Genomic DNA, 23,718 nt, shown 5'->3' with positions numbered 1-23,718 from the left:
TGGTATATTGCAAGTGCTAATAAAATCACCCATGATTAATAATAATAAATAAAAAATGAAAAATCCAAAATGCAATATGAGAAAAAGAGTATTTCTGGTTAAAAAAAAAAAAAAAAAAAAAAAAAAGCTTTTTCCCAGAGAAGCTTTAATTCTGGGGAATTCTAAAACAGCTGTGCCCCATGAAGATGAGAGGCTCCAGTCCATAAAACGCTGCTTAATACAAGAACAGCATAAAATAAACAAACAAACAAACAACCACTTAGACTGTGCTCAAAAAGGGAATGTCTTAGAGGCAGTATTTGTGCTCCTGAAATAGCGCTGGAGAGAAAAAAGGAAAAGTAAAAAATAAAAATCAGGCACTAAAACTTTTTCCAGCTCGTCTCTAAAGGCATCCTGCGCCCTCTCCTGGAGCGCTGCGTTCATTCCGGCCGCTTCAGAGCAGGAGAGAAAGGGAAGCAGAGGTGTGCCATGAAAAGGATTAGAGCTAGGAATAGGCAGGGGTCGTCTGAGGGGAGAAAGCTCAAGGTTTGTAACGATAATATGAGAGGAAAGTGAAGCACTATGCAACCACTGAAGGGGGTGAAATTGTTCCCTACATGGTGCCTTGAGGGGAAGGGTAGGGTAGGACAAAAGTAGTTGGGGCTATCTTAACTCACGCCACAGAACAGTTAAGGGAGTAGGCTCCAAAATTTGGATGCTACAATGGAGCAGGCAAGTGGGGATGTGGGGCAGAATTGCAGGTTTACTTAAAAAAAAAAAAAAAAAACTTGAACAGAAGTTTCAGGCATCAAGCAGAATTGTGCCAATCTGTTTTCCAAACACAAGTCAAGCCAGTGGTATGAACAAAAGGAAAGGATTGTGCTCAGCTGGCTCCTCAAAAGCTCTCCAGGCACCAGCAGGGCTCAAATGGAAGGAGAAAGACAAAGAGAAAGGGAGAGGATTTCCCCTCAGCACCTCTCATATGCCAAGGCGTAAATCTCATTTGCAGTAGGCTTAAATGTGATCTAACTGAGTTAAAAGTGGAAATGAATGTCAGCCCTTCTTCTGCCCAACCATTGCTACAGTCTCAAAGGAGTTGCCCCTCACAACACTTGGCTTACTGAAAATTAGGTGGTGTGCTACATAAGCCTGCACATTTTCTCCTCTCACCTTCTGAACTAGAGGAGAGGTGCAGAACCAGCTCTGTGCCTCCACAGCTCTTCTCCATATTCACCAGATGCTTGAGTCAACCCACAGGAATGGCTTTTGGGGGTCTGCAAGATGAGAACACAGACCCCGGCACATGGAGCCCACTTACCCTTTCAGTCTTGGTGTGAACATCAGGAGTTTGAGTGTTGACCTTCTGCCCAGACACAGCAATGGCAGGCAATACCATTTGCTTTCAGATAGTCCGTAACATAATGGCAGACGTGATGTCTCGATGCTCCTGACGTTCCCAGTACAACCATATGCCACATTCAGACTCTGAAACAGGACATCACCACAGGTAGTGTGTCCAGTTCCTTACAAACTTCTACAGGCCTCTGATATCAAGGAGACTCAGAGAAAGTGAATAAAAAGCAGCTTTCAACACAAAATACCAACTTCTGCAGTGATCCTTCCTGCAACTCACTCATAAAGTGTGAAGGGCACGCTCAGCAGCTGGGACTTGCCTGTGCAGTTTCACTGCTGTTACAGGTGTCACACCAGCCATCTCCCTTGCAGGCTTGTATACTTCAAGAGAACTGAGCAAGAGCAGCTGATCAGACCCTGAGATTTTCTTTCAAAAGGTGGAAGATGACAATTTTCTATGGAAATCAAGCTTCTCTATAGGTTTATACAAAATGAAAGTCAAGCTAATAAGACCAAAGGATCTGGATTCACTGCCTGAAGTTCTCACTGAGTTTTATGAAGCTCCAAGAGCTGGTTCACATAAATTTCACATTTCAGCTGGTTGACATAAATTAACTCCCAAAGCATCACAAATCATAACATTGTTTACGCTAGGAAGGTATGAGGCTTTAGGTCTAACACAACTCTCTGGCCTCATGCAAACTCTCTATTGGGAGTGATCTAACTCCCAGGCTCCCTAACCAGGTCCCCAAGTTATTAGGAAGAAAGATAGCTTTTATAGGTAAAATCCACATCAGGGGACACCGAGATGAGTTAGTTCCAGTGTCCAGGGCTATTCAGCTTAATTTAGTAGCCCAGATGTCACCTAAGCATCTTGTGGAAATAAGCCTCCAAGTTCTGTACATTTCACTGTTAAAGCGTGTCCTCTTCTCTCATCAGAAAGAATGCAGAGCAGATGAAGACTGGATATCCAGCCCTGAAGATGAACCTCTGATGCATTGTGCCTTGAACACACATTAATGCTGCTGCAGAGGTTTCCTGATGCAGTCATGTATTCCAGGGAAAGGGAACTAAACAGGAATAAAAACAGCAGAAAATTAAACTAAGACAGGCCACAGCAGATACAGACAAGAAAAGGTAAGAAGATGTCAGTTTGCCTCCGTTTCAGATACAGTCATACTGCTCTTGACAACATTACTATGGTGTTACCCCAGCCCCACACACAAGCACAAGCAGAAACAGCATGTCTGTATCATCTTTTTCTTTCTTACATATGTATTCCTTCCTGCTGCAACATCTCTTCTCCATCCTATCAGTGTTCAAACTAAACAAGTCTACTGAATAATCTAGCATGACTGGAATCCAAAACTCCCTTGAGTACAGTATGTGACAGTCCATACTCACATATATTCACCAGCTACCTTCATTGCTTCGTTGTACTGCAGGGTGCACTCTCACACTGCTATTCTAAAGGCCTATCATCACTGGCCTCCTAAGAGTTCATCAAAATTGGCAGAGGATGCACAGAGCACTTCCTGCATTTTTTGTGACAATAAAATATTTTGTGGATGCCGGAGTAGTAACCTAGGCTTCTTTCCTTCATCTGTGTTAAAGATTAATGCCTTGGGCTGTGTGACTATCATCAGCCCCCAGTCAGCGGTAATAATGTCTTTAGATAGTTTGATGAACTTGTCTCGTTTCTAATGCAGTTGAGATCAATACACACCCTCCTGTCTGCTGCTACTCACCACCCCTCCCTCTCTCCCCAGTAATAACTGAGACAAAGCAAAGCTAGCTAGGTTCTCCTCATTTGGTGCAACAGTACATCTGAGGCAAGATCCCTCGAGTGATGTAAATCAAAGTAAGCTCCTTCTGTAAGTGAAACCAAACCCATTTAGAGCCAGTGAGGACCTGGCCCTCGGTCCCACTAGGGAATGTCTCAAGGGAGAACCCAGTTTAGGGAGTTATCTGCTGCCTAACTCAGATCTGAGTCCAAAAGCATTCCCAAGGGAAAAACCCCTCTCAGAATTTAATAGATGATGGATGTACTGCTGTCAAATTGCCTAACGTGTTCCGTGTTTTCTAGTTTATGGCAGAGGCTCTTCCTTTCATGTTCTAGAGACTGCCAAAACCCACAGGTTTTTTTTTGTGTGTTTTTTTTTTTTTAAAAAAGAAGTCTAGATCTTAAACCATATTAATTTTGATTTTTTAACTGTCATTTTCTATACAGAGATGGGTTTCTTTTCCAGAGTGTTTCAGTATGTATATCTGCTGAGCATGCATATGAAGCTCTTCTCATCTCACGCAGGAGGCATTAAAACACCAACGCCAAGCACAAAAACATTTACTAGTCTTACCTACAGCTGATTTCCAAGGAGTCTATCATTTGGAGAAACCATCCAAAGGTCTTCTACATGGATGCATCACTCATTCTTCCTCCTCAGCTTTGTTCTTAAATAAGTAAAAGGCAGAATTGTCTAACAGCAATAGGCTAGTTAGGTCTTCATCCCCAGAGAAAACACAGCTGAAGCATTTATGCTTCTCCTTTTATAGGCCAAGAAAGGTGCTCTGAGATATCTGACTACTACCTTGGGCCATACTGCATCTCACTCTTGTCTGTTTGAGCTATGGTCATAGATGATACAGTCTGGATCTTTCACAACACCGATTCCAAATAACATCACAGCACCACCACCATCATGAGCAGCGATACCTACTCCTCCCATCGCTCCATGCCGGTCTCACCTCATGTGTCAAGTGGTTGCCCAAAGACAGAGTAAAACTGTCCCTACTTCAGAGCACTCCACCCATAGTGCCAGGTGGTGCTGAAACTCAGCCCTTCATCCTACATAAACCTGCAGCCTGTGAGATTTGCAGTGCTGTCACAGAGCACTGTTTCCCTGGCCAGGACACACAGAGATCCAGTAACTCATGTGTATTCTGGTTCTCTGCTGGAAGAAAGGGAGTTCTGCAAGTTAGTGAGAAGGATGACACCCTTAACCCCTTCTCCTCCCCACTGTCACAGTGAGGAGACCAGGCACCATACCATGTCTCCAGAAGCAACTCCAGAGGGAGGTACAGAGGTTGAATTGTAGTAGAACTACATGGTACAAAGCAGGTCCCCAAAGGCAGCACAGAGCGGAGTCCCACACCATGTATTTGCACCTCTGGCAGACCTAGGTGGTAGGACCTAGGTGGTCCTTTCAATTTGGAATTAGTGCTCCCAGTATAGTCACCACCAGGAGTACATGGTATCGTGCAAAATGCTATACACTTTCTTGCCTCCTTATGTGACACTCAGGTTTGATTCTCATATTGCTGTAAAAAGAAGGAAAAGGGCTATATTGGGAGTACAGAGTAAACAGAAGGCAGAAAGTGAGCAGTAGGGAAGCAGGACCTGACTGATGCTGAAGAAGCTACAACTACTCATCCCATTACAGAGAAGATGTAAGAAAGTGACTTCCTGAAACACAGTATATCCTTAACACCTCCACAAAAACCTCTCCCAACCTACTCCACCTTCAGGCCTTGCTTGACCAAGTGTACACATCAAGGCTCCACAGACACCTCCAGCTCCCAAACAGCATTCAGGTTCAAATGCACAGGGTTATTTTGCTCTGTTGAGCACTTAGGCTTGGATTCTGACTATCTCCAGACTGCTTCCTAAAAACTACTGTGGAAGGGATCCTGCTGTTCTTCATCCCCTACGATTACATACCATGAGAGAAAGATTAAGTATTCATAGCAAAACAAGTTTTATCTGAGCATTTGCTTCTTCTACAGGGCTTTCTGACCTTGATAACCATAGGGACACTGAGCTGGGCTCACAGTCCACTCTAGACTTGTTGATGGCAAGCATAATAAAGATTGTGGTTATGTGACACATCCTTGACCCCTACAAAGTGACTTGAAATGGTTGGCATCAAAGCATATTGTAAAGGATGAATTCTTATATTAATAAACAAGGAAATGATTCCCTTGAGTATGCAAACTGCTACCCAGGAAATGGCCTGGGTTATTAGGAGCTATTAATGCACACAAAATCAATGTACAGGCAGATTGCCTACTCTGTTCAGAGGCAAACACTCATGTTACACTGGCTCATCTTGGTCTGGGGGATGCAATATCTTTTCTTCCCTTTTAAAAGAGCAAGAGACTGCTATGCAGACCTTGTCTTAGCTGATAATGCCACCAAGAACATCATTATTTCAATTCAACACTTCGTGTATGATAATTAATGAAAACAAATTTGGCCGAGTCAAAAAGATAAATGGATGTAGAACTCCCATCTTTCTCTGATGAGCACTCCTCATCTCTTTTTTTATGTACTTCAGACTCTCCCTGTTGTGTCTACTGAGTTGTTAGTTCCCCAGGACTGGGCATCTGCTGCCTATAATAAATTGTAAAAGTAAGGATGAGCTCTACACAGTACAGCAAGCATCCACCAAGCTACTGCTCAAGTCTCTCTGAAGGTCTGTAGACAAGTTTTAAAAAGACCACAAAGGTCACAATGAAAAAATATATAGTTGTCTGTAAGCTGCTAATTACTATTCTGCTATTCTCACCTCCACCATCAATGTTCAGAATAGCTACAAATATAATTAAATAAATAAATAAAAGATTTGGAAACATTTGTTTAACTGCACTGGGACTTGGGAAAAAAAAAAAAAAAAGATCTAGGTCTCTCCAGAGGTCTAAAGCTGTAGAACCCCATTTAATATTATTTACCATTAAAATAGATTTGAATTTGGTCTAGATCTATATTTTTTGCCTATCTTCTGTATGTTTTTTAGCACATCTGATGAATAAGTAGTTTGCAGTAACTACTAAATATATGGGGCTGATTGTCACTTTATCTCTTCTCAGGATTATTGCGTGTTAGTGGGGTCAAGTTACATCAGCTGAAGTCCTGACCCTATTCTTAATGACCTTGCTGTTGCACTGTAGCTGTAATGTTTTGCTGGTATAATGGATGTGGTTACAATATCTGTGATCTGTTTTTTTCAGTGTCTGTTAGACTGTTGACTTTATCCTAATTTGCACCTAGCTTTAAGATCTGACGATATGTGACTGTGAGGTCCACATGACACGCAGTCTTTTTGGTAGTAACCCTAAGAATGCCTGCACTGGCTTGGATCAAGGGACCATATAGCTCCACACCTGTCTCCAGAAATGATGCTAACCAAACACCTAAAGAAAAATAAGAAGAGAGAAAACATATATGACACTTTTCCTCACTCTCTTCCAGCTTCTCTCCATTTCTATCTCTCAGGTTCTACTGAATCTGATGTGTTTTGTTTATTTAGCAATTCACAATCACTCTCTTGTACTCATGCTTGTCAGTTCTCCCCTTATTTCAATACAAACTTCTTGCATTTGCACCATCATTTGTCAATGAGCTCCCCAGTACTGCTTTGCTTTGCATGAAGGACCACTTCCTTCAATGTCTTTCGAATCTGGATCCAAGCAGCCTCATTTGATTACTCCTAGCCTAGTTACACCAAAGGAAATAGGAAACTCTGAATTTGTACTCAAGTTCTCCATGCCATTCAAAATCAGACCTCTATCATACTTTCACCACCACCCATAGTCCCCTTTCCAAGTTGAAAAGTGTCAGTCCACTCAGTCCTTCATCATACAGGGCTGTCACTTACATTGATGATCCTCGTTGCCTTCTCTGAATCTTTTCCAGTTATAAAGATGGGGAACCAGAACTGATTCTCAAGCTCCATGATGACATTTTCCTATGCATCTATGTCTTTCCTAACAAAGCCTTATGTTTGGGTTACTTTTTAGACTGCTACTAGTCACTGAGACAATTTTTGATGGATTTATCATAACCCAATAGTCTCATTCCTGATCAACAAGGACTGACTCAGTGCCTATCACTGTGAAGCTAGGATTATTTTTCCCCATACCCATCACTTTACATTTATCTGCACAGAATTTCATCTGCCCATTCCTTGCCCAGACACTCAGTCTTATAAGGTCCTTCTACAGCTCTTTACAGTCAGTCCTTTTCCTTACTACTCTGAAGAGCTTATCATCAGGAAAACTGATCACCTCACTGCTCAGCCCCTTTGCCAGATCATCTTTTAAAGTGTGGGACAGCACAAGTCTCATCATGGATTCCATCCAGTAGTGATTTCTCTTCATTCTATAAGTAGGCCAGAGACTTTGCCCTCTATTTCCTATTTTTAACCATGCTGGGATCTTCTCTCCTATCCCATGGCTGTACAGTTTCCTCTGAAGCCTTTGGAAATCTAATCTAACCAACTAGAATCACAATTATCACAGTGTTTATTTACCCCTTCAAAGAAATGAGTTTTCTGAGGCAAAACCTCTGTTAATAGAAACCATGTTGACTTTTCCCATGGAAATCTTTCACATTTATCAGGCATTCATTGATTCAGTTCCCTATTACATTGTCTATTAATTTGCCTAGTACAGACATCAAATTTGCAAGAGTGCAGTTCCTTAGATACCCTTGTGGAAATTGTTGCAAATAATGGCACCATGCTTGTTAGCTTCCAGACTTCAGGCACTAATGGAAGTTTAAATGAATTATATAGTGCCATGAGTAATTCTGCTGTTTCTTTTGAAAGCCATGAGTGAATGTCACTCAGTTCTGGTGATTTGTCAGTATTCATTCTGGATGTCTGCAACACAATTTCTGTCATGGTTTTTTAATAGGAGAGATGCTAGTCTTTCTTTGATTTCATTTCTTCTAATTTAATGACTTTCCAAATTGTATTCTCTACTGGGATTGTTAATTCACTTCTAGGAAAATCATTGTAATAGACCAATTATGATAGCAAATATAAATGCTATACTCATAATTAATAGATTTATACTTCTTACTGCTTCTGCTTCTTCCTGCTCTTTCTTTTATACCTATATTACCCATGAATGTATTTATGACTGCATACTCCACAGGCTCCATGGGCCTTTATGGCAAATGTAGCTCAGTTGATCAGCTTCAGGGTTAGCCTCACAAAGCTTAGGTCTTCTTCAATCATTCCTCCAAATCAAAGCTCTCAAACTTATCCTAAACCTGACCGAGATCAAAAAACTCTTTGGCTCATCCATCATACAGTTACATTTCAGTAGGTCAGATTAAGAGGGTGTCAATGAATTTACCGTTGCGTTTGAGGAAATTAAAGAGGACAGGTTTCTGAGGATTACAGACCCTGTCCTGGAGTAGTTGTATCTTTTGTCAGGATTCTCTGAATCCCAGATTTCAGGAGGAAGCCATAGAGTAATTTGTTTTCCCCTCAACAACACAGAAAATGAAAATGCGTTTCCTTTTGTGCAACTAGCTCAATAGCCTCAATTTCTGGCTGCTTCCCTTGATGGAGCAGCAAAAATCTGATTGTGTCACAGAATAACAGAATGGTTTAGGTTGGAAGGGACTTCAGAAGGCCATCTGGTCCAAATCCCCTGCTAAGACAGAGGTACCTAGAGCCAGTGGCCCAGGACCATGTCCAAGTGGCTTTTGAAGATCTCCCAGGAGGGAGACACTACCACCTCTCTGGGGCAACACACACACACGCACACACACACAGAGACACACACACACACATGTTCAACTTGATGTGCACAAGGACTCTCAGGTCCTTTTCTGTCAGGCTGCTTTCCAGCTGGGTAGCCCCCAACATGTATCCGTGCATCAATGATACAGGTTCTATTTCATGTTGTCCTGCTAAGAGAAGACAGATTGTACAAATAGGCAAGAACATAGATGTATGGATGGAGTTGGCATGCAGGGATAAAATGCTAGAGGATCACATAGATGTGAATTGAATCATGCAGGAAATCATGATGTTTGATAACACAGCACCACCACACATAAATGCATTATGGTTCTATGCAAAATGTTGTTTTTTCTATGAGAAGACATTTTTATTCTGTAAGCATTTATAAGAGTAGAGGTCAGGGATAAACTTACAGCTTGACTAGGAATGCTTTCCTCTCCACCATCCATTTACAGTTGATGAGTTGCCACCTACATGCATCTTGAGAAAGATGTGATAACCACTTCTCCCCTGGCAACACTTTAGATCTTTTTTTGCCTGATAGATAAAATAGGCGTGTTTTGTTGTTGTTGTTGTTGTTGTTGTTTTGTTTCTATGAGCATTTTTGAGTTTTACTTAAGAAACAAAAGGAGGGTAAAGGTGGTGGTGAACAGGGGCAGGGGGAGTTAAGGTGTTTTGCATCATTGACATGACTACACCTGAACTGTAACCCAAAGTTGATTGATTTTAACAGACTTTTTGGCTGAAAATAAAGTCACTTATCTGACACTATTGCCTGTTGTAATACCGCTCATTTCACTGTGTTTGTGCATGCTTTGACCACTGCTGATGAAGTGCTTGCTGTGACAGTCTCTGTGACAGTGGGAACCAATGTTGATACATTGTTTGGTTCCTCAATGGTGTTTCTGCTGTTGACTTTAGTATGAAGTTTATGGCTGAGTAACTTTTTCCCGTCCTTGCTTTCCTCCAAATAGAAGATATTCAAAGGTCACCTGGAATGAAAGAAGAAGAAAGAAAGATGAACCAAACAGGCAGGTGGGGTCAGGTTGAGACTGCAGTTTGAAATAAGGCACCTTAGAGATCAAACACTTTGTAAGAAAACAAAAGGAGCATGTGAACTCTAATTTGAAACTGAGACAGTTTCAAGCAACTAGAAAAATATCAGGGTGGCTGGAAAGCTGTGCAGAGGAAAAGGATCTGGGGGTGTTGGTCAATGCTCACCTGAACATGAGCCAGCAGTGTGCCCAGGTGGCCAAGAAGGCCAACATCATCCTGGCTTGTATCAGGAATAGTGTAGCCAGCAGGATCAGGGAGGTGATCATCCCCCTGTACTCGGCTCTGGTGAGGCCGCACTTCGAGTACTGTGTTCAGCTTTGGGCCCCTCAGTACAAGAAGGACATTGAGGCCCTGGAGCGTGTCCAGAGAAGGGCTACACAAGTTCTAAGAGGAGCAGCTGAGGGAACTGGGGTTGTTTAGTCTGGAGAAGACAAGGCTCAGGGGAGACCTTACTACTCTGTGCAGCTGCCTGAAAGGAAGGTGTGGAGAGCTGGCGGTTGGCCTCTTCTCACAGATAACTAGTGATAGGGCTAGAAGGAATGGCCTCAAGTTGTGCCAGGGGAGGTTCAGGTTGGAAATTAGGAGACATTTCTTCTCAGAAAGAGCGGTCAGGCACTGGAACGGGTTGCCCGGGGAGGTGGTGGAGTCACCATCCCTGGGGTTGTTCAAGGAGAGGTTGGACATGGTGCTTAGGGACATGGTTTAGTGAGTGACATTGGTAGTAGGGGGATGGATCTTGGAGGTCTTTTCCAATCTTAATTATTCTAATTATGTAATGATGTTTGAGGCTGTGATCAGAGGTCTTAGGATGAGTGATAGGGAACAGACAAGTTCATATAACCACAGGTAACAGCACTGTCACATTGTCAATAGATGAAAACTAATGTTGTGTGTTGAATTACTGTCCTTTCTTCATTCAGCAAGAGACATACCACTGCAGCTAGTGAGGGAGCAGGGTCTGGCCTTTTTCCTGACCCTTGTCTCATTGCTCTCTTTCAGTGGAGTTGTGAAGCAGCCAGAATGCATACCCTGTGGATAAATTCTGCATAAAGGGACTTACCTTTGTGGCTGCCAAGTCAAGGAGCAAGCAACATATGTCTGGAATAATTTGGAGATTACTGAAGAGCATTCCCAGCTGCCGTCAGGTTGATGAAGCAAGCTAGCTCTCCTGGGAAGCAGCAACACTCAGAGAAGTGTCTGAGTCAGCTTCAAGTTTGCCCAGGTTTCCAGCAAGACCCAGAATCTATGAGATGCAAAGGTACCTCAGAGGTATTTTTGAAAACATCTTTTCTTGGATGAGGGCTGGAATGCAGCCAGACATCAAATAGAAATAGAGAAAATCTTTCAAAATACATCTGTTGTTTGGTATTTGTAGAGCCGTAAGACAAAGGGAGGGACACACGCAGCAGCAGCAGGTGTGAGACACACACACCCTTCCCCTTACCCATACTTTGATGGAACTTTGAGTGGACTTGACTGCTCTGTCAAAGAATAAAGGGACAACCCTTACAGGACTAGGAGGAGGACATACCAAGTTATCTTCACATCTTTACATGTGACAGGATGTGGCGTTTTCATACCAACGGTCAACCAAACTCCAGCACACCTCTCTCTCACTCCCCTTCCTCGAAGTGTGTGTGGAGAAATATGATGAAAAGAAAAAAAAAAAAAAGAAAAAAAAAAGAAAAAAAAAAAAAGGGCTCACAGTTTGAGATAAGGGTTATCTAACTAAAGGAAAAGAAACATTAAAAAAAAAAAAAAAGACAAGCAAAGGCCACATGGAAGCAAAAAGAGGGAAAACAGTTATTCTCTACTTTCCATCAGCAGGCAATGTTCATCCACATCTTGGGAAGCAGGGCCTCAATACCCGTAGTGGTTGTTTGGGAGGACAAACATTTTCATAAAAAGAGCACCCCCTTCTTTTTCCCCTTTCCCACCTGGAATATCCCTTTGGTTGGTTTAGGTCAGCTGCCCTGGTGATGTCCCCTCCCCAACTCTTGCCACCCCCAGCCTACTGGCTCTGGGGTAGAGGGAGTCTTGATGGTGTGCCAGCACTGCTCAGCAATAGACAAAACTCTAGTATGATACCAATGCTGTTCTAGCTACAAGTTCAGAGCACAGCACCGTATGGGCCACTGCAGGGAGAGTTAACTCCATCCCAGTCAGACCCAGTTCACTGGTGTTCAGTGCACTACTGCAACAATCACCTCTGAGGAGGAAAAAGTGCTCTTCAGCAAGTGGCTGCCAATAGTCCTAAGAAAGCTGTACAGTTGTATTAATTCCACATTAAATACTTCATATGAACATAGTAAAGTACCAGAGTGCAACCAGTCTTTTTGACGTGAAAAACACACAACACTTTAAAAAATATTGGTTTTATTCATATGTCCAGCCTATTCAACAGTGGATCACACTGATAGGAACAATCACAAATACCTGGTTACATGGTTTCATTGGGTTCTGACTTGTGCAAGATTGGGTTTGAGTTAAGCATATATTATGGTAACACCAATAAGGACAATAATTGCTTTTCAAAGCTCAGTTGAGTCCCATTTCATTGGTCAGCTTTCATGCCTAATACCCTCTTCTCCCACAACATGTGGGTTCTGCAAAAGACTTGTCTCAAAGTCTGAATCCAGAAAACAGCATTTTCACTATTCGATCTAAAAATTCTGTTTCCTTCACATACTTTATTTGAAAGGCTTCAGGTTTTCAGTGCAGCCAACAACAACAACAACAAAAAAAAAAAACTACCATCCACAATTTCTCAGAAATGTTGGACTAGACTTGTATAAATCAGCCTAGCTCCAATGAGGGCACTGGAAATACTTATGTCACCACATGACCTGGCCTGCAAATCCCAACTGTTTTCCCTTGAAATAATGTATAGGAGCTAGGTTTCACAGCAAAAGCAAAGGGATCCTGCAACCAACATCCCTGCTGTTTGTGATGGCACACAGTATCACCTAAAGTCTCTGACCTGCATGCCATGCATCTGAAGGCTCATAGACTTCTGCAGCAGGCAGCCTACACTTAGGCTACCTCTGAAGACAACTGCCCTTGCAAGAAGGGTCTGTGGCAGCTCTGGCTGCCCAGTGCCAGCCATGTTGCCTTGTCACACAGGTCTAAGAAGCCTCACACTGCAAGCTGGCTTGCACTGAGAGTCAGAGTAGGTCTCTGCATCGTTTGCACCCAAATAATATGAATACGGAGTGAATGTTGCCTCCTAGGAACTGTGGTTTTACATGCTCAAGACTACTGCGCAGACTTGCTCCAGAAGTACCTTTGGATTTGCCATGTCACAGCTGCTTTAAGCACAGTCCTATAAGACACTGATTACCTGTTTGAGTCACAGGTAGCCAGGAGGTCACAGCTTATCAGAGGACCAGACCCTCAGTCAGCAGCCATGAGGAGATATTACAATCCTTGCTTGTTACAGGTGCCAAGAACTGTCACATTAGAAGGAGATGCTTTCTACCTCTTGTCCCTCATGCGCTGACTGTAAGGACTGCCACACAAGCTAAAAGTCATCCATGAAAATTTAGAGAGTGTTATTGGTAAATAGTCTGGGGGAGCTGGATGCTCAGCATCAATCAGAGTACTGTTTGAAAATCCCAGTGGTAATGATCAGAACCCCCTTTACCCCACTCTTCCTCTCAGTCTCTCTCCTTCCAGAATCACTTCTCCATTTCTCACCCTCCCACTCACCTACATGGAGAACTGGCAACACACCGAGGGTAGATCTGCCTTTTGTTCTGGACTTTTGGCCGCAGGACTTTTTGCCATTGCCAAAGAGAGGAGATTCCAGGCCAGAGCATCCCTCTCTGTCCGTCACTTCCCATTACTAAGATGGTTTCCCATCAGCTTCAGCATAGTGCAGCATGGGCTCACGGAGCGTGAAGAGCAACAGAGGTTTTTATCACAATGGTGCAGTGGGAAAAAAACTTCAGAACATTTCCCAGGAACACTGTATACAATTATATTATGTTTTCAGAACTATATGGCAATTGTGCCTTCTAAATCACATGAAAGACTACAAACAGTGTTATTTCAGTGAAACTCTCTACAGCCACTGAAACTAAGTCACTACCTCCTCTAAAGCAGGCAATAAACTCACATATTCACAAGAAGAACTAACTGCAAATACACTCAAACAAGACACTTCATAGGGAAATGAGAAATACCTCTAGTTTGGGCCCACCTCTTACATAACGCATATTATGCATGATCAGGACGATTATTATTTGTAGAGCTATGTTAAACTTCTACCATTTATCTGAGCTACGAAAACAGTCTATAAAAGCACAGTAATCCAGGGGCAAAAGACAGGCAGACAAATGGGCATGCTTTGGCCAGCTGTTCAGTTCTCTAGAGAAAGCTTTGTGCTCTTCTAAGGGCCGACTTTACGCATTTGCCAGGACTGGGTCCTCCACTTGAAAAAAGATTTAAAATAGGTGTCATTAACAGAATGGTTTGGAGGTGTCCTGTGTCCATTTCCAGCTTCCCACACGACTCAGTGCTTGTCTGGGGCTTTTGATTAATAGATGAAAAATCGCTGCTATTTAGCCACTGGGAATTAAATTAAATTTTATTTAGTTTTCCCAGAAATCATACACATTTGAATCTTGTAGAGGATTCTCCCTGCCTCCTTCCTCCAACCCCTGTTCACATCTAATTTCAGTTGCCTGTAACTAAGCTAGCCCCTTTAAAGAAAATAAGGAAACCTCTAAGCAAGGAAAGCAGTTTCCTGTCCATAAATGCTGTATTCCCTGCACAGAGGGAAACTTCACCAACTCCATGAGGAGGAGATGCAACATCTTTTGCAGCATTCTGACACAACAGCCTTGCATCATCCAGAATCCAGCCTAGTGAGACAGAAAAAAAAAAAAAAGAAAGTGTTAAATGTTAAGAAATTGGCCAAGAGAAATGTCTTATTCTGAATGGATCACAGCTAAGATATGACAACCTAATGGTTAATTATTTAATGAGAATGTTTGAAGGAAGTCAGTTTAGAGCATCTTCTCAATATAACTGCTTCGCTTTATCATACCACCTACTGGTATTTGGTTTGTTGGGGATCTTTCCTTCCATCTGCTGGGAACTATATACATCTTTTCTTGCATGAGATGAATTATGCATATTGGAATGCTCCAGAGTCTGGTGGGATGTTTTGCAGTACTGTGCTGCTCCAAGGATGGAGACCCAAGTCTGACCATTACTGTAACTGGGACTTTACTACATTCCCATAGTCATTTTCTTGTTGTCTAATTTTAAGTCCTCTTAAGACAAAGTTACATTCTTTGCAATTTGGCCTGTAAGCCTCTTCCCCCATGCCAGGGTCATGAAAGTCTATCAGAGCAACAGAAAGATAATTAAAAAAAAAAAAATCAGATCTGAAACCATTTAATTAATGTAATTTAAACCATTTAATACAATATGAAACCATTTATCGAAGCAAAGAAGCAAAAACGTGTTTGGCCTGCAAGGACTTTTCTTCTTGTACAAATTTTGTCATACTTCGATACAGTCACTTCTAGTTGCACAAGTCCATCCGTGCTGGTGACAAATTGAACCTAAAGGGCTATTCTTAAAAATTATGAATTATTAAAAATATCTGCAGTCCTCCACAGTGGGAGAGATAAAAAGGGAAGATGAAGTGACTGGAATAAATGTGGCACTAGGGCCTTCCTAAATTACTCAAAATCTAAACCTGAAAGGTCAAATAAAAGTTTCTCATAAAGCAAGCAATACTCCCGTTTCTTTCCTCTTTGTATGTCAACAGTACAATGCCACAATTCTGCTAGTCTAACATGCCCCTAAAAGTTTCCAGTTGCATTTTTTCTGTACACAGGATGGCTTACATATTCCTGTGACACATGGTTAGGATATGTATTAAAGTAATAATCTGTGGGCTTTTGAGTTCCAAAAAACAAAAGCTTGAGACCCATACTTGATTTAATTGTATGAGTGGTGGACATGGCTAGACCTAAACTTAGGGATGTTAAGCATGTGCTGAAATGCCACAAGCAGCTCAAGCCTTACATTGCAAGGAATTTTACAGCATTTATATTTTCATCCAGCATTTTCCCATGACAATTCCATTTCCCTCTCAGTACAGGAGTGTGAAAGCTGCTTCTTCCACCATGAAGACCATATATTCCTAGTCCGAAGACCATATATTCCTAGTCCTCATGCTCCCACAACTCTTGCTACTGCTCAACAATGACTCAAGTAACCAGAAAAAACAAGAAAAGGCTATAAAGAGAGTGTACCAGTGAGAAAGACTTGGGCCCCAAGGATGGTCAAAGCAGTGCTACAGCCCACAGGAGAACAAAGTTAGAAAGAAATATCAGAGACAGAAGAAGCCCACAAAGTGAACAAACTTTGTCAAGAGCTCTACATAGATTCAGAAAAGAGAAATTGGCGGTGATACATAAACTATGTAAATATTAATGCATGCATATAGAGACTTGAATATATACAAATGCTTTTACTCTCAGGCATAAGCTACATATATAAGCAAAGACTATAGATAGATAGGGATATCGATATGTAAAATATTACAAGGAAGAATTTGTAAAATTCATTTACCTTCCAAAATGTTTTTTAGGAAAAATCCAGTTCTTCAACTGTTAATAATGTACATCAATCTACCAACTTGTCCAGTTGCTATGAGCTCACCAAGACTGTGAGAAATATCTGATTTGCAGACTAAATCTGTGCTGATCTTTAAAGCAGAATTCCCTCAGTAAACTTTCTTTTACATAAGCTTTTTCCTGCAGATTTATATGTTGGATATGGAAGCTTTCAATCCAGGGATTACCAATACTGAACAACCTAAAAGTCTGGCTCATGGTTTTCCAAAAATGCAGAGCAACAATAACTGGATATAGTGATTTCTTGAATTTTGGTAAGTCAGAGACCCCATCAGACTGTTTACAGGAAGAAATAGATATTTGCAGGAGTTGCAATTAATTATGACAAATTATTGTATTTTACTGTGCAATCAACAATCACAGTGGGGCTTACTGTTCTGATTCTACTCTTAGTTTTATATTGATGTACTTGACATGGATGCTGCTCAGTCAGTGGACAGAGTGTAGAGGATAGAGTTTACATACTCAATACCTGAGATCTTGGATCTCCTTTTTTCCATTGTGGACAGTAATAGTCCAACAAATACTTAGAAATCGTAAAATATTCTTCCTTATAGCTAGTTTCTGTGATCTACAAGCAAAACAAAACAAAAACATGCTCTTCTATGGTTTCTAAATTTACTTAGTAAGACTCCTTAGCAGCAAACAAGACTCTACTTGCACTGAATGCATTGCATGGTTAAGGCACATAATGTCATCTGCCTGCTTAAAGTGAGGATTATGCAAAAGTTAAATTCAATAGCTATAGAAATGGTCCAATTAAAAATAGACATGTCATAAATGGTTGGTTATGAGTTTAGTACGATATGTTTTCTTGTAGTGTTAGCAAATCCAAAAGCCCAAATCTAACTATTTCTGGAACACTTTTCATCAAATATTCTAAAAAACAAAGCAACTGCAAGGATCAAACACTACAACATTAAGCAGATGTGCGAAAACATCTCAGAAAGTATAACTAATTAATGCATAGTCATTCAACATTGAAAATATTCTGAAAAACTCAAACAGTATGGCAACAGGATAGCAAAACTGTCATTTTAAATCTTTCAAGTAAGCAAAGGATTAACTAGTATAATACAGCAGTGAAGGGGCTGACATGAAACCAGGGGCCAGATCCAAGTTTATAATGGTGTTTGAAAGCACCATTTAAATAAAGATTACAATCACTCACACAAAGGAAGTGATAGAAAAGATTTTGACTGGGCCAAAAGAATGGCAGACGGACTTAAAACAGACTTTTCTATGCCTATAATCCCACTATTGTAAAAGTAATAAAATATCTAAAAGGAACTGAAGTGAAGCAAGGCAATTGTTGAGGCACAAGATAAATGAAATACTAAGGCTACATCAGCCTTATTCGTTACTCAGTTATTGATCACTTACTTTTAAATACTACTTTAATATGAAGTAGAAAAAGAGACCAAGAATTTCCAGACTGGCCAGTGACATTAGATGCTCAGCTTTACAAATTAAGTTTCAGAAAGGAGAATGCAGGTCTTGTATGGGCATCCAGAAACATGATTTACTACATTGTCACCATTTTTGAAAAGGTGGGCCTCAAATTTTCAAAAACAAATTTGGGATAAGTTCTCCAGAACCTCCAAACCATATTCAGGAGTCTGTGTCAGATGAAAAATTGTGATGTTCTGTACATATAATCTTTTTTCATTGAGGAACTAAAATGCAAGGTAATATCGAACCATAACTCTAATGTCAGATAATGCACTTAAAAACTAAATTGCATAATGTTATATAGCTACACGTGCAGAGAATCATATTGTTCAGGAAGGTAAAGAAGAGAAAGGAGCCTCCATATCAAAATAGATGGGAACATGCTCATTTTAGATTATGTGAAAGGGCATATATAAGTTTGGTGGGAGGCAAATGATTAATTTTAGGGACCCATTTCTATATCCCTTATTACTCTTAGTTTTGGGGAGTCAGATATTGATGCTTAAGTTCATAGTAAATAGCTCCTAATCCTCAGAGAGGCTTTCTGAAATCAGCGACATTAAAAAATGGACTATGCCCTGGAATGGGATTTAACTTCCCTGTGCAATTTTGCAGACACATGCAGACACTTAGTGCCTTTATGTTTTGAAATAATGCAATAATCTTCATATATATATATATACATATATATAAATGAAATTGCTGTCATGGAAGATCCTTGAATCCTTCTTAATGATGAGAATGAACAAACTCTCAACAACTACGAAAGAACAACTACTTGGAAGCTAACTGAGATGAATTTGAGGCCTTGAGTATCTCTGTCATATTCAAAAAGACTGGGGATAGTAAAAATAAAGGGAAAGTTACACTGAGTGGGTGTAACTCCATTGAAGCAAATTTTACTCGCCTCTGCTATGATAGACAAATGTGGCAACCAGGCTATTATACTGTGCATGGATAAGGGAGAGGCAATTAAACAGTTCAGATCCAATTTATTTCAAGTGCTCATCCCCAAACTAGACTGACTAATGAAACTTTCAGCACCAAAGAAAGAGCAATGGAATTGTAAAACAAGCAACTATATTTCAAATGGGAGGATAAAACTGCAAAATCCTCTCAGTGTTCTGCCACAGCAAAGGAAAACAGAGGTAATGCACATTCATCTGATGTATGGTTCAGGTGAAAGGTTGCAGCACTGCCTCTGCAGCACTGAGTGAATCAAAATATTCAGGGAAAATCCCAGTATACCACCATCCTTCCTCAAACTGAATACCCATTTTAACCCCACACAGTGCTGGTGATGTGTATCTCATACCTGTACACTCTCCCTGGAAGCCAGGTGAAAATCCTTGAGAAATCTCAACTCTCAAGAAAATGTGTGTAATTCTGGCATTAACAGTTAAAATAACATTGTTGGATTTAATGTCCTTTATGAAACTATGCAGACTTTCCTAAAAAGTGGATTACATGGTCAAGTCCCACTTTTGTTCCCTTGTTGTATGCCTAAACCCAACATAACAAGGCCAAGTGCTTGTGATCATGCTGCCACCAAGCAATAGAGACTCACAAAATGTAGAAAACACTGAATTTGTCTGTGTGTCTACAGCAAATGACAGTGCCCCCAAGCCTGTCTTGGGCCTCCCCAGCACATACCAGCAGTCCACACCTCACTGCACATGTTGCTTGAAACCCCACACAACAGGTCCAGCTCTGAGCACGGCTGACAAGACACGTTCCACACTGAGCATGCTGACCCCTGCTACCCTCTTCCAAATCATACCAGAAGGGGAAGAGACAGTGGTAGGTTAGCTGTCTTGTTTTACAAACAGTTCAGGGGTGAGGGCACTCATCCAGGATACCAGACACCTTGCTTCTGTGTTCTCCTTTGTTGCAGCTGCCTCCCACAAGAGCTCCAAAGCCCCAGACACTAGTAATTCGGCCACCAGGTGCTCCTGGAGCTGCCTGTTTTCCTGGGCTTTGAAAAGTGTTACAATTTCAAAAAGCACTGGCAGAATGACAGAGCAAGGCAAATCTCCCAAGCTGCTGGTGGAAAAACTCTCACCAGAAAAGAAGGGTCAAAGAGATATATATATGTATATATGATACGACATATATATATGATATGTATATATACATAGCTCTTCAGTAGCAAAGGAAACTGCTTAAATACATTAAATGCTGATGCAGACAACCCTCCCCATGAAAACGGAGCCTACACGGACTAACCCTCCTCTCTGCAAACTGCCTACACCTTACACTGAAGCGCACATCGCACATCCACGCGTTCCCTGCTGAGTACCTCCATGGCCCACAGGATGGCACTGTGCCACTCCACAAACTGGTAACTGGCTTTTGGTAGCATTTCCTGACAGCAACTGTCAGTATGAGGTGGACTTTGTCATATCACAGGTCTTTCCTCTGAATTTCCAGGCTTTCCAGAATTCAGAGTAATTCTACAAATTCTTTCAGGACGACACACCAGCTGATCCTTTGTGTCCTTGCTCAGAAAAATCACCATCTGCTTCTTGTGGGCATTTTGCTTGAATAAAGCTCCCAAAGGGTTAACCCAGTGCGTACACAGCAGCCACCAGAACAACTGCTTCTTTTTGCTGCTGAGAAACTGTATTTTCTCAGCAGCCTGAAACTAATTAATAACAGTTATTGCTTACAACATGCTTTGTATGTTCAAAATACTGTAGAAAACCAAATTCAGGTAACAGTCTTGATAATTACCACATCACTTGCATTCTACTTAAGATAACCCCAAAAACTTGGAGCTTATGAAGATTGCAGCTATCAAGCAAGGACTGAAGAGAGCTCAAATGCTTACATGCACATGCATGGGTACTCACTAGGCACATACACTCCAGATCAATTGATACAGCATAATGAAGTTACTCAATCCCCTCCTATTTATGGGTCAAAGATGGGGCCAACCCACAGACATCCTAATTTATACAGTGCATCAGGTTTCAAAGTCTTCTTTGATTCTCAGTGGTTGAGGATCATCTCACGCAGGGTTTAGATATTTCCCTTAACTCCTAAGCATATCCTAAAGAAAATATTCTGGGAGCACTGCAGGGTCAATGACTGTAAATTAAAATTCTACTAGCTATACCTGTCCTTACTATTTTTTTAAAGATTCACAGATTCACAGATTCACAGATTTCTCTAGGTTGGAAGAGACCTCAAGATCATCGAGTCCAACCTCCGACCTAACACTAAGTACTCCACTAAACCATATCCCTAAGCTCTACATCTAAACGTCTTTTAAAGACCTCCAGGGATGGTGACTCCACCACCTCCCTGGGCAGCCTGTTCCAATGCTTAATAACCCTTTCGGTAAAGAAGTACTTCCTAACATCCAACCTAAAACTCCCCTGTCGCAACTTTAGCCCATTCCCCCTCGTCCTGTCACTAGGCACGTGGGAGAATAGACCAACCCCCACCTCTCTACAGCCTCCTTTCAGGTAACTGTAGAGAGCGATGAGGTCGCCCCTGAGCCTCCTCTTCTCCAGGCTGAACAAGCCCAGCTCCCTCAGCCGCTCCTCGTAAGACTTGTTCTCCAGACCCCTCACCAGCTTGGTCGCCCTTCTCTGGACTCGCTCGAGCACGTCCATGTCCTTCCTGTAGCGAGGGGCCCAAAACTGAACACAGTACTCGAGGTGCGGCCTCACCAGAGCCGAGTACAGGGGCACAATCACTTCCCTCGACCTGCTGGCCACACTGCTTCTTATACAGGCCAGGATGCCGTTGGCCTTCTTGGCCACCTGAGCACACTGCTGGCTCATATTCAGCCGACTATCCACCAATACTCCCAGGTCCTTCTCGGCCAGGCAGCTTTCCAGCCACTCATCTCCCAGCCTGTAGCTCTGCTTGGGGTTGTTGCAGCCCAGGTGCAGGACCCGGCACTTGGCCTTGTTGAACTTCATGCAGTTGACCTCAGCCCATCGCTCCAGCCTATCCAGATCCTCCTGCAGAGCCTTCCTGCCCTCGAGCAGATCGACACACGTACTTAGCTTGGTGTCATCTGCAAACTTACTGAGGGTGCACTGGACGCCCTCATCCAGATCATCGATAAAGATATTAAAGAGGGCCGGCCCCAGTACCGAGCCCTGGGGGACTCCACTAGTGACCGGCCTCCAACCAGATTTGACTCCATTCACCACAACTCTCTGGGCCCGGCCATCCAGCCAGTTTCTAACCCAGCGAAGCGTACGCCAGTCCAAGCCACGAGCAGCCAGTTTCTTGAGGAGAATGTTGTGGGGAACGGTGTCAAAAGCCTTACTTAGGTCAAGGTAGACCACGTCCACAGCCTTTCCCTCATCCACCAAGCGCGTCACTTGGTCATAGAAGGAGATCAGGTTCGTCAAGCAGGACCTGCCTTTCATAAACCCATGCTGACTGGGCCTGATCGCCTGCTTGCCCTGCAAGTGCCGCGTGATGACCCTCAAGATAATCTGCTCCATGAGCTTCCCCGGCACTGAGGTCAAACTGACAGGCCTATAGTTCCCCGGGTCTGCCCTCCGGCCCTTCTTATAGATGGGCGTCACATTGGCTAGCCGCCAGTCAACCGGGACCTCCCCCGATAGCCAGGACTGCCGATAAATGATGGAAAGCGGCTCGGCCAGCTCCTCCGCCAGTTCTCGCAGTACCCTCGGGTGGATCCCATCAGGCCCCATCGACTTGCGCACATCCAAGCTCCGTAGCAGGTCGCCAACCATTTCCTCATGGATAGCGAAGGCCACATCCTGCTCCCCATCCCCTTCCACCAGCTCAGGGCACTGGGTGTCCGGAGAACAACCGGTATTGCCGCTAAAGACTGAGGCAAAGGCGGCATTAAGCACCTCAGCCTTTTCCTCATCCTTAGTAACTAGGTTTCCCCTCGCATCCAGTAGAGGATGGAGATTCTCCCTAGTCCTCCGTTTCGCGTTGATGTATTTGTAAAAGGATTTTTTGTTGTCTTTAACGGCAGTAGCCAGATTGAGCTCCAGATGAGCTTTGGCCTTTCTAATTTTCTCCCTGCACAGCCTCGCTACATCCTTGTAGTCCTCCTCAGTGGCCCGCCCTTTTTTCCAAAGATTATAAACCCTCTTTTTTCTGCTAAGCTCCAGCCGCAACTCTCTGTTGAGCCAGGCCGGTCTTCTTCCACGCCGGCTCATCTTTGGGCACGTGGGGACGGACCGCTCCTGTGCCATCACGATTTCCTTCTTGAGGAGCGCCCAGCCTTCCTGGACTCCTCTGCCCTTCAGAACCGCCTCCCAAGGGACTCGGCCAACCAGCGTCCTGAGCAGCTCAAAGTCAGCCCTCCGGAAGTCCAAGACAGCAGTTTTACTGGTCCCCTTCCTGGCCTCGCCAAGAATAGAGAACTCTACCATTTCGTGGTCACTCTGCCCCAGACAGCTTCCGACCACCACATCTCCCACCAGTCCTTCTCTGTTTGTGAAGAGAAGGTCTAGCGGGGCACCACCCCTGGTAGGTTCACTGACCAGCTGCGTCAGGAAGCTATCTCCCACGCTCTCCAGAAACCTCCTAGACTGCTTTCTCTGTGCCGTGTTGTGTTTCCAGGATCACTGAGATCAATTTTTTCAGCTTAAAGTAGCTGAGAAGATGAAGTAAATTGAGTTTTACTTGGATTAGCAACCTGAGTCTAATCTTCCTTACAAGCTTAAATTTCAGCTGCTACC

General features: G+C 42.7%; 1 protein-coding gene across 9 annotated transcripts in view; it reads right to left on the bottom strand.

Moving 5' to 3' along the window:
- Nucleotides 1-12,282: 12,282 nt before the first annotated feature.
- LOC308181420 (potassium voltage-gated channel subfamily A member 6-like) overlaps nt 12,283-23,718 on the bottom strand; it is a 26,606-nt gene continuing 15,170 nt past the window's right edge. For all 9 annotated transcript variants that reach the window (XM_080564713.1, XM_080564715.1, XM_080564716.1 and 6 more), the window contains one exon: nt 12,283-14,788. The gene's annotated coding sequence lies outside the window, so the exon portion shown is untranslated. The remainder of the gene's footprint in view (nt 14,789-23,718) is intronic.

The sequence above is a fragment of the Anser brachyrhynchus genome, assembly GCF_964034855.1.
Source record: "Anser brachyrhynchus genome assembly, chromosome: 1".
Classification (NCBI taxonomy): Eukaryota; Metazoa; Chordata; class Aves; order Anseriformes; family Anatidae; genus Anser; species Anser brachyrhynchus.
This window is presented reverse-complemented; position numbering and strand designations above follow the sequence as displayed.